Below are 12177 nucleotides of genomic sequence, written 5' to 3'. Positions count from 1 at the left end.
ATTAAGGTTCACTTGAATAATGCTATGCATACTCGCTGCTAACTTTAACATGACCTGTGGACCGAGTGCCATTTTGCTCTTCTGTCTGGAGGCTTTTTTGGATGCAGATGAATGACGTCACTGACGACGTCGACGCAGTGATGATGCTGTATGTTGCACGCAGGATCTACATTAAGGTCGTCGTTGACCCATGTCCAGCCTACGAAAATACTGCACCTTAGGTATTTAGGGTAACATCCTTCCTGCGTGAACAGCCAGTCCGGAAGGCAAGTGTGAAAATTATTGATGGGAAATTATTACAGCGGCTATATAAAAACCATAAATGATAAATGAATCCTGAATAACAGAATGAGAATTATATCAGCTTCATAAATCTCACACCATACAGTTCTGAAACAAAAGGATATAAGCAGTTGACAGTTAGAGATAAAGTGGATAACATCTTCATAGGAAGGAAAAGGAACAGACAGCATGGACTGCTGGTATAACTGCCTGCACGTATAAAGCATAACATACCTGCCAATTAAAAGCACTTGTCTAACTGACAACCACATATAATTTCAAATGTTTATTTCAATCTGAAGGAGCACTTCTAACCCTCCCCACCACACTACATTTATGACCATTCAGAGCAAGCAAGGCTTTTGTGTCAATTTTCTGTCAGTTTGTCTCAAACAGAAAACACTTTCTTTAACATCTATCATATAAAACCATTAAATAATTGGTTAACAGGCATGGAGACACCAGGATCCCAGGGTCCTGTGCTCAAGGAGCAAGAGGCGAAATGGCGCTGCAACGGGTAGTGCTATTTTCTCCCTGTTCCAGTTTCTTGTTCTTATATTGCTGAGATGCATTTTTACCTGAAGGAATTTTGTAATAGTATTAACACAGAGTGGAAAAAGAGCCTTTATTTGCTTCTAACAGCCACTTTAACAGGCTCGATAAACCATTCACGCAAACAAAATGTTGCTGATCAGAATCTTTCATGAGGTAAACCAGAATTTCAATACTGGTGGAAGGAAAAGCAGATAGAAAGAAAAATAAATATAACTGGATGGATTGTGCAGCATGAAGTCACCTTCAATTGATTGGTTCTGCTGTATTTCATGAAATTTAGATCTCTTGTTTTGATTTTTAAAAAGTACATACTTCCAGAATTGGAAAATGGCACATGACTGTTAAAATTATTGAGTTTAAATGACATAGAAATACACATATACCTTCAGTACGGTAACAGTCCCTTTCAGCCCACGACCACGTGCTGCCAATTACACCCAATTGACTTACAACCTCTGGTTCTATACTTCGTGATGATTTTTATTCTAGGTATGAAATGAATGCCATATTCAACCCCAGTTAATTGTTGAGAACTATGCTATGATTTACTGTTTGGGTTATTACATTCAGGTGGTTCAAATCATCAACGGACAACTTCTCATCCATCCTGATCCATCACGTAAGAATCTGCAAATATCAATTTAAATTCAAATGAGCTCCAATTATCCCATTTACGAAGTAAGTAGGTTCCAACAGACGTTAGAAACGCTCTGCAGGTAAGGCAGTTGGCATCTTTACATAGAAACTTTGGAATTATTCTGAAAAGAATTAGCATACTTACCTCCGTGTGTCCCGATGTGGTCATTTACACAGGGGAACTTTTAGGGCACTTATACACAGCCTTCCTGTGTTGCAGAATTTGTCAGAGGGGGTATTCATTAGGAGTGGCTGCAGTCAATTTACACTGCAGCCGCTACGTAAAAACGTGTAGGAGTATGAGTGGAAAAATTACGGGATGGAATTTACATAAAAAATTCCGTCCTGACATTTTAACACTGCCACTGGAGCAGAAACTTTCCACTGTTCAGTGGCTGTGTAAAAGTGCCAAGTGTCTACGATTTGAGAAATCGTTCTCATTCATTTGCAGGTCTGTAACTAGTGTTAATACCAGTTTTTCTTCATTGCAGATTTGTATTTCCAACCTTTATCATATTGCATTGCAAAATGTCTCCAGTTATTATTTGAGATAAATTAATCATGTGATAATCAGATTTTCAAAGAATTAATCCAGTGTCAAATTTTTCAAATTGAAAATTAAAGTACCAGATATTATATTTGTCTCCTTGATGTCATTTTCTAAATTTGAAGTTTCTGTGCATCAGAACAAAGATATGATATTCAGAATAAAAATTAATTGAATGGTTCTCCCCTTCCCATCCTCATCAGTAAAGTGCTTTCCTGAATTTTAAAGAAAATCACTTTAATTTTCCTACCTTATTTCTCTTTACCTCTCATCAAAACAATGGTAGTACCAGTGCGACAAAATTTAACAAGTATATTACTGATTATTTTAATTTCTACTGTTGGTTATACCATTAAAGAAAATCAGAATTTATTGCCATGAGCATGTTACAAAATTTGTTGTTTTGCAGCAGCGTTCAGAGAACAAATATTCTCATAAACCACCTTGCAACAACAAATACAAACAGTGCATGAAAAGCCAAAGTAGGGCAGTGTCTGATGTTCATTCGGAAATCTGATGGCAGAGGGAAAGAAGCTGTCCTTGTGTCACTGAGGGCTCATCTTCAGTCTCCTGTACCCTTTTCCCTCATGGTAGGAGAGTGAAGGGTGAGGGTCTTCGAGTACAGAGGCTGCTTTCTTAAACCACTGCCTATTCCTCGATGGAGTGAAATCTGGAGGTCGTGATGTTGCAGGCCAAGTTAGCAACTCTAGTTTTTTTTTCTTGTTCTGAGCAGTGGCACCTCCAAACAGCCAAAATAATCTCCATGCTACCTGTAGAAGTTTTCGAGTGTCTTCGGTGACATCCTCAATCTCTCCACCAAGTACATCCTCCGGCGAGCCCTCTTGGTGATTGCATTGACATGTCGGCTCCAAGATATAACCTCAGAGATGTTGACACCCAGGAATTTGAAGTTCTTGACCATCTCCACTCCTGACTCCTCAATGCAGACTGGTTCGTGTTCTCCTGACTTCCTCCTGAAGTCCACAATCATCTCCTTGATTTTGCTAATCCAGTACAGAGTAACATTTTTCCTTAATAATTGGACAATTTAATCTGTTGTTTCAGTTGAGGCTCCCTTTCCAAATTCATGCAATTTTTAATTTGTTTCCCATTATTTGTCTTTTAATGTCTGCTGGGCATTGGGGATAAGAGGGATTAAGTGAGCTTTTGGCTGAGAATCTGGTTAGTGGTTAAGGTTTGTTCTATTCCCTCATATTTGAAATTCAGAGGTGGTAATATATTAAAAACACATGCAAAGGAAAATAACTAACTATATAATGTAATTAATACATTGCTTAATACATTGAAACACCAGGAGAGGTGACATGTCATGTAGGCAACATTCAGGATACCTAGAGCTTTAGTTCAGTCATTGAGTTGGAGTCTGAACTGCAGGCACTAAGTTGCTAAGGGTTTTGGGAAGTGGGGAAGTTACCTGACTGCATTTTAAGGTACTATTTTCTGCTTTGGTCAGTGGTCAGGGAGTGAGTACAAATGAAGCAAGTCAGTGGATCAAGGCAGCAGAAGTGGAGGACCATTCAATTTTAAAATTAACTGATAGGTTTGGAAATTTTTCAAACTGGTTGAGAATGGAGCTTCATAGTGGGTGAGCTTATTGACAAATACATCATGGGGCAGCTCACCATTCAAGTGGCAGAGCATAGGATAATGAGGAGCAATGGCAAGAATTCTGGCATCTTCTCGGAGAGGATCTAGTCCTCAAAGTACATATAGGCAGGACAAAGAAAGAGGTTGTGAGTAGAGTCAGAAGAGCCAAACACCAGATTAAGAAGCAGGGCTTCAAAAAGAAAAATTTCTGCGGGAAGGTAGAGTTGGAATAATCCATATCTGAATTATGATGAGACTAATATTCAAAACACATAGCTAGGGAAGTAGAAAGGACTTTAAACTAAATAGCAGGGCAGGGCAACCCATCAGTTGCTATGAGGTGATACGTCAAAGAGCGGAAGCAAGGCTGGAGGGTAAGATATTCATATGGGAAATCATGAACAAATTGCGATGGGAAGTGATAATGAGTACAAATTTAAAGTAAACCAGTAAACCCGATGCTTGAGGTTACAAAAATAATAAAAGGACAAGATATAGACCCTGAACCCATGTAGCAGTCAAAACAATACAGATGAACTGAGTGCTCAAATAGAAATATGCAATTCTGATCTGATTGCCATGGCTGCAGGATTACTGAGTATGGGTCCTGAATATTGAAAGGTGCCTGATAGATGGGAAGGACAAGAAGCAAAGAAAAGGTGGAGGGATGGTTCTGTTCATTAGTTATGGACCTAGAGTGAGAAAGAAAGGTGATCAAAGTTCAGGAAACTCGCAGCTTCTTTGCTTATATTTCTCAACTCCACCCTGGTGGTTTGGGTGGGGGTGAGATGTAAAGGCAGGAAGTTACTTGTGGGGGTAGCGCTCGTGCCTCCCAACAGTGGCCACATGGTCAGACCGAACATACAAGTAGACATAAAGAAAGCTTGTTAGGAAGGTACAGAGATGAACATGGGACATTTTCATTTACATATGGCAACGAAAAATCAGATGGGCAAAGGTAACCTAGATGGTGTGCTCAGTGTTTGGTGGATTGATTCAAAGAACAGCCAATTATAAAGTCCATAGGGAGCAGGCTATATTCAAGCTCATTAGTGCAATGAGATATGATCAATGAATATCCTTATCATCATATGATTGAATTTTATTTTAAATTTAAGGTGGGATGGGGGTGGGGGGGGGGGTGGAGGAGAGAAGAATTTGCCCAAGCAAACTTAAATCAGAGAATATATCAGGACAGGAAAGGTGGCTAAAGTACAGTTGTGAATTAGAATAAGGCTTAGACTGTTGAGTTATGACAAGGCATACAATATCTTTTAGATTCAACAGAATAGATACAATCCAAAGAGAATCAATAATTCCAAGGGAGGACACACTATTTTGCAGTCAACATAGGGTGGTTAACTGCAATGTCAACTAAATATCAAACTTTAAGAAAAAGTATGTTATTTAGGGTTTTAAGATTATCATCTCTGTAATGTGTTAGTAATATTTTCACAGCTAAGAACTTGTAATTTAAAAGGAAGTCATGCCTAATCTAGGAATAAATAGATTTTAAGAAAGTTCAAACAGCACAAGTTAGTAGGACCATAAGACCACAAGATATAAGAGTTGAAATCGAGTCTGCTCTGCCATTCCATCATGAGCCCCACTCTCCTGCCTTTTCCCCATAACCCTGGATAACCCAACTATTCAGTAAGGTGGATAGTAATCAAGGAAATGTCATCAAGGAAAATTTAAGGTATTTTGTGGCATTAAAATTAAATGTGCTGCTTGATTTGTGGATTGAGAACAGAGCATTATTCTGAGGTGTGTGCAATGATGGTGACCAATAGAGAACAAAGGCCACAAGCAATCATTTTCAATTAAATAAAAAATATGTTTAAACATAAAATTGTCCAACTGTGGCTTATCTGAACCAAAGACTGAAATACAGATTAAACGTGATAGATATTTGTTGCCTTGTGATTCATTTGCCCACAGCCTACGTCCATTCTATGCACACAGGCTTTTCACAGAAAAAGTGACTCAGAAATTAGATTAACAGTGAAAATCAAGTAGTATAGAGTGGAATATCTTTATTCTTTGTGTCAGCTAATGGGTAAAGTCACACAATAATGTAGATTTGGGAACTAAGATAGCAAGTAACAAAAGAAACATGTTGTTTCAACATGTGACGAGTCTGGTGGATTATTGAAAAGCTTGTAATTATAAGTTGTAGCTTGCAGGTAATAATACCTGCAAAGGTTAATATGATCAAAAATTATATTACAATGCATATCAATGCAAGCCTTAGTTTGAGTGATTACTGGCATAATGCTACTTATTAGCTTTCGTTGAGGCAAGAAGGATCACTGTCTTAAGTTCTAAATTTTAGTTGGTTACCCTAAAATTGTGTGCCTTCATCAGTGTATAAATTCTTTAAAGGGAAAAAGAATAATAATTTTAATAAGAATAAAGCAACTATAGTCTTGGAAATAAAATGGAAATTAAAGAAACGTTTTTGTACAATATCTTAACAATCCTGTTGATGATTTCGGAAAATAACAAATATAGATGAGAACAACGAGAAAGACCAGGATGGAATAGATTTGGTTTGTTCCAGTCCTAATAAAAGAGCTGGACAGGATACCTGATGTAAAAAAAAATTAGAACCCCAGTGGAGCCACTGGTGAGATCTCTTCTTCATTTTCGGAATGCCCATGAAGTTGTAGATGATGAGCTTCCCTCTAAGCCCCCACCCACCCCATCTGAGATGAAGTGACTGAGAAGCCCAGTATGGAACCTGTAGCCTTTGATTAAGAGTGAGTGAGTCGTTTGGGGGAGCAACCGATTCCTTCCTTTGTTGGTGCTAGGTTTCTCTGTTTTCATGAGAAATAGATTTGAGGTTATATCTCCTTTTTGAACAGCCATTGGCCAAGATTCTTGCACCATCTATATCCTCATGGATCTGCCAACAATGAAGATATCTCACCCATGGCTCCACAGTGCCACTGAATATTTTGACATCAGTCATTCAGACCAAATGAGATTCACCAGCCTAACTCCTATTGAGACGAATGTCCTTTTGAGACTGGTTCTGTATTCTTTGAAGTTTTGAAGGGCATTGAGACTTAGCAGATGCTGAGGAAGGATTAATGTCAAGCTGTTTTCACTAAGGCAGTCTCTAAATGAGAGGACCCAGTTACAAGATAAGGGCCCAGTCATTTACAATGAAGGTGCATACACATTTATTTTCGCAGAGAGCAATGAATTTCTTACCTGTGATGGATTTATGCTAATATTAATCTTTAGATATGTAACATATATATTTCTTAGTAAAGTTATTTTGTGGATTGGATTCAGGGCACACTTACAGACAAACACAATTACACTCAGAGAATCTTTTGAAATGGCAGCTGGCAGATTTCAGAGACCATTTGTCTGCTTATTCATTGTTCTGCTGGGAGTCTGCTTGCTTGAAGAGACAGTGTGACCACTAATTCAAAGCTGTAAATAGTCATAAAAGTCTCATGACTATTCTCCATTGAAAACTCAAAACAATAGGCGTTTGCTCAGAAATATCTATGTACTCACATTGCCATTCTGCTGTCTGATCTCAGCAGGCAATTCAGAGTCATATCCACTTATAGAATCTTCAAAGACAGCAATGATGCCACATGATTAAAAACATTTTCAGAGAACATATTACTGAAACAGGGACATTTTGAAATCAGAAGGTGTTTGATCATTCTTGTAAATAACACAGGATTGAAATGCAGTAACAATCCTTTGGAGAAGGAAGGCTGCTTGTGTTCTTATGAAAAGGAAGAACACTGAAAAATTGGTTGAAGGATTTAGCGACTTCAGCTGTCTCTTTGACAAGAGGACCTGTAGATTCATTGTGACCATTTCTATGTGGCCTCTTTGGGAAACCCTTACCTGGGTTTGTGAAATAATCATGGAAGAAAAACAAGTTCTGAAATTTTCCATGAAAGAGAGGAAAATCATTCGGATGAAGAAACAATTCTTTAAAAACAACTCTGCAAGAAATTTGTGAGTTTTAAAAATTCGATCCCTCACACTTATGCCATAATTGCTTTTGAACGGCAGTAAACACTGAATTTCAACACAAACTTTCTGAGACTGAACTTTAAAATCATCTCTTCAGAATTAAGCTTAAACTGTTTGGGTTTTTTCCCCACACACAAACACATTTGCGCAAGGTGGGGTTAAATTAGAGTTAAGTTTAGAGTTAAGTAAGAAGTGTTATCTTATTAGTAGTTATTTATAAAAATCATTGTTTTGAAGATACCATTATCTTGGTAATTTCTATTGCTGCTGGTCTGGTACATAATAACTACCCCAGAAGATTATGAATGCTAGATCGTTAGAAGCATTTCAATTAGAGATAGATGAATTTTACTAAGATCAGGGAATTGAATGTTTATGGAAAACTATCATTAAACAGAAGATGAGAATTGAGACAGACCAGGATGAGTGAGTGGGCAGTTTTGAATGTCTGTAAGATGATTATACTGTTACGGGTTATATGATATATTATATATAAATATATTTTTAAAAGAGAGAGATTGTAGGGAGTTTAACGTAGGTCACTTCACAAACAGATACTTGCACTTCACATCTCATTTAAAATGAAGAGCTTTTCTGAAGCCAGACAAGCAGGCACCAGGGGCTTGGCAAAAGACAACAGAATTGCTTTGGAAGGAACTTCAAAGCAGGTGCAAATGAAGAAGTCCAGCCTCAAGTGCAGATAAAGATCTTTCAAGGATTAGATTTGGAGCCTTGGTTTTTTAAAAGCAGAGAGAGAGAGGAAAGAAAACAGGATTTATCTCTTAGAGAGAAGGAAAGAGAGAGAGAGGGAGAGAAAAATAAAGTCAGTTCTACAGTGGCTTTTCAGGCTGCAATATGATAATCTGGCAGGCTTGTTGAAAATCCCATTTTGAAGATGGATTGTGAGTTCTGAGTTCAACCCCTTGCAGTCCTTACAAGTGGAAATGGCTGGCTAGAATCTTTTTCCTGAAATAAGGGAAATGAGGAACTCTGTGGTGGCCTGGAAGAAGTTATCATTTGGAAAGGCCATGATGGGGCAAATTTCTTCAGCAAGACACTGAAGTGGCTGATCGGAGGAAATCAGTTTGTGTGTGTGTCCTAGAAGCAACAAACATCTCTCTGAAACTGACAAGAACCTTCCGGAGTGGTAACCATTTAACTTTAAGCACCAAAGCCTGCTGAAAATTCATAAATGTTGAATTCTATGCAGGGAACTTGGAGGAGTGAGAAGTGAGATTGGACTGTGAATCAAAGAACTTTCCTGAGCATATACAGTGTACTTAGAATTAGAAGGGTGTTAAGATAAGTTAATAGTAATAAGTTCAAGTTTGATCCTGTTTTTATGTTTAAAGAAAATTAAAAGCAATTTTTGTTTAAGTGACCATTTGTTTTGGTGAATTTCTATTGCTACTGGGTTTTGGGGTCCTCTGGGCTTGTAACAATACGTTTTCCTTGTAATCTGCATGGGTTTCCTCTAGGTTCTCTGGTTTCCTCTCACTGTTCAAAAATGTACAGGGATTGTAGGTTCATTGGTGGTATTTTGGCAACAGGGGCTCCTGGGCCTGATGGGCCTGTCACTAGGCTGGATATCTAATTTTTAAAAATAAATAAGTTGTGAAAATTCAAGTATCTCAACCAGCATAAGCATTTTGTTTATTTTATTTACCAGCTTTGAGTTGTGCATCTTCAATCTGTTCTGGGATATTTATTAAGAAACTGGGAAGTGCTTGTTGAGTACTTGACAAGGCTGTTCAGAAAAGCCTCAACGATCAGCTGAAAAGACCACATCTTCAACGTGATACTGAATGGAGATTTGGGGACAGAATATCAAGTGTAAAAAAATTGGGAAGGTTTAAACTCGCTGACCCAAAAAGAAACCCAAAATATGAAAATGAAGGAGAAGTTGCCTAAATACAAGGCCACGTTCAATTTCTAAGGATAGAACATATGAATATGGTGTCTGATGAAGTTTAGAGGATAATCAAAGATGGTGGGAAAAGAGAGTGAACAAAGTCCGTAGATCTAGCTGCAATTTCATAACATCCTCAAGCTATTTGAAACATGTAAAATATAGAAGATCCTGTGATGGTTAAATGGCTTTAGGCCTAATTAAATAAAAAGGTATGTACTGACAGCTTTTCTCACCATTGCCGCATTTAGCTGTCCCTTTTGTACACCAATTGCAAAAAAAATAGGGTAGAACTGAAAGTTAGGGGACAATTTGGGAGAACGGAGAAGGATAATAATTCATATTAATTAGCATTCCAATGTCAGATTGCTCTCCAATAAAACCAGTTGAAGAGTATGCACATGTCAATTATAGTTAGAGCATGGTTTATTTTAGGTCCAACCTACTGGGAAGTCAAGAATTGGCAATATACAGCATCTTGTCACTGGCTGCAAAGAGCCTTATGCACAGAAATACATTATATTTAACAATAAAATCGTGCTTTGTATACAGAAGGCATTCTATTTGAATTCCTACAAGATGAGTTCTGCTACCAAGAAATTATATCAAAAATCACCACCTTCCCCCCCCCCCCCCCCCCCACCCTCCACCCTCCACCTCCCCACCTCCCCAAGGTAGGAAGGAGAAGACAATCATAACGTATAAAAGCCTGGAATTTGGAGCTGATTATTATGTCAAACTTACAAAGGATACTTTGGACGTGCAATCTTCTCTGGGTGAAATTACACCCAACAGATAATTGGATCGCAGTCTTCTGTGAACCGTTCACATTAGTTCACCTGACAATTTTCTGGCATCAGACATGCACCTAATGACTTCACCATTCACACAACCTCCATTTCCAGCATCACCAACATAATTGGAACAAACTGTAACATTTTGAAGTCATGTCCAGCACAACTAGGAGTACATGTGATCTTGTTGTTTTATGCCATTTCAAAGGTCACTCTGATGCCATCAGTTCTCAGACTAAGCAGCTTCAAAATGTGTAGGGAATGCTTTATACAACACCTCTCTGTGGCATCTTTATTCATCGTGTTACAGTGATGAAGCTCAAATACACATCACGTTGGAGAGGGTGTTCAGTGATGTCAGTATGTGCCACAGTGGTATTACTTATGGGGATGAGATTTGGTCTAAATAAAGATGAATTTCAACTGAACTAATGTAATTAGAATTGGTTACAACAGCACAATATCAAGTCATGCTAAAGTTTAAAAAAAACATCTGAACTTTATCATCAAAATGTCTTTTCCATTTTATAGCTACATTTGAATTCTTTGTCTAAAGATCGCACTGGCCACCTGTGACTATAATCTGGCTGCTTTCTTTCCATTGAGTGAGCAGTCTAGCGTGACTAGGTGTACATCAATGTGTTGCCAGAGAGGTTGAATTAGTGAGGTGGGCAGCAGTGTGATTAAATGTGAAATCCTTCATGTTGGCAACAAACATTAAAAATAGTTGCATATTTTCTCAAAATCAAGAGATTGTACTCTCTATGGGGTGGGCCAAGAGCATGACTTGCTAAAGGCTTAAGAAAGCTAACAGAATATCAATGTTTATTGCAAGAGGAATTGAAGGCACAAGTAGGGAATGTTATACTTCACTTACCAATCAATGAGACCACATCTGCAGAGCTGTGTACACTTTGTTTAAGGAAGCATGTTAAAGCATTGAAAATAATTTAGATAGGGGCTTACTACTGATATTTGTTTGGACAGGTTTTCTTATGAGGAAAGGTTGGACAGGCTAGTTTATTTAGAGAAGAGTGAAAGGTGACCATTGAAATATATAAGCTTCAACCATATTGGATGTAGGGATGATTTTCCCTCATTTGAGAGAATCTAGAACTGAAGAGTTAAAAATAGAAACCATTAAGACGGAATTAAGATGTTTTTTTTCTCCTCAGCAATTTACGAGTGTTTGGAACTTTTCTGAGTAGAGGAATTGAAATTGAGTCTTTGAATATTTTTAAGTCAGAGGTTGACAGACCTGCTGATAAGCAAAGTGTCAAAAGGTTACCACAGGTTGAGGTTGCAATCAGATCAGTCTTATGGAATGGCATAGAAAATGTCAGTTTTCAATTGGTTGATTCCTGTTCCTACTTCAACTAGCTTTTTCCTTTAATTGCATGTTCATAACTGCATCAGCTTTGATCTGCATCCAATCTGAGCTTTCTGAGAACAAAGGGATGTGTGGAGACCTGCTCTAGAGAGTTCCCACACTGGGTTCCTGAAATTTTGTGGCAGGTCACATTCCACTTGTCCTAGCTTATCTCCCTGTCATCTAAATCAATCTGCATGTCCCTCAAGTGCCAGACTCAGCTGCAGCATCCCAATCATGTATGTACACCCTTCAAGTTCACTCACAACCAAATCCATAACTTCATTTTGAAGCTAAATCATCCGACGTTTACATCGCATTGCGCTGCCAGTCCCATTACTCAATGGCTTAAAGTACATGCAACTGTGTCGGAAGCTGAATTAAGGGAAGAACAAGGAGAGCTTGCTGCCAATACTGAAAGACTGTTCCAATATTTAAAATTAAACTAATTGTGTCCCGAGTCAAT

The sequence above is a fragment of the Narcine bancroftii genome, chromosome 8 (assembly GCF_036971445.1).
Source record: "Narcine bancroftii isolate sNarBan1 chromosome 8, sNarBan1.hap1, whole genome shotgun sequence".
NCBI classification, from domain to species: Eukaryota; Metazoa; Chordata; class Chondrichthyes; order Torpediniformes; family Narcinidae; genus Narcine; species Narcine bancroftii.
This window is presented reverse-complemented; position numbering follows the sequence as displayed.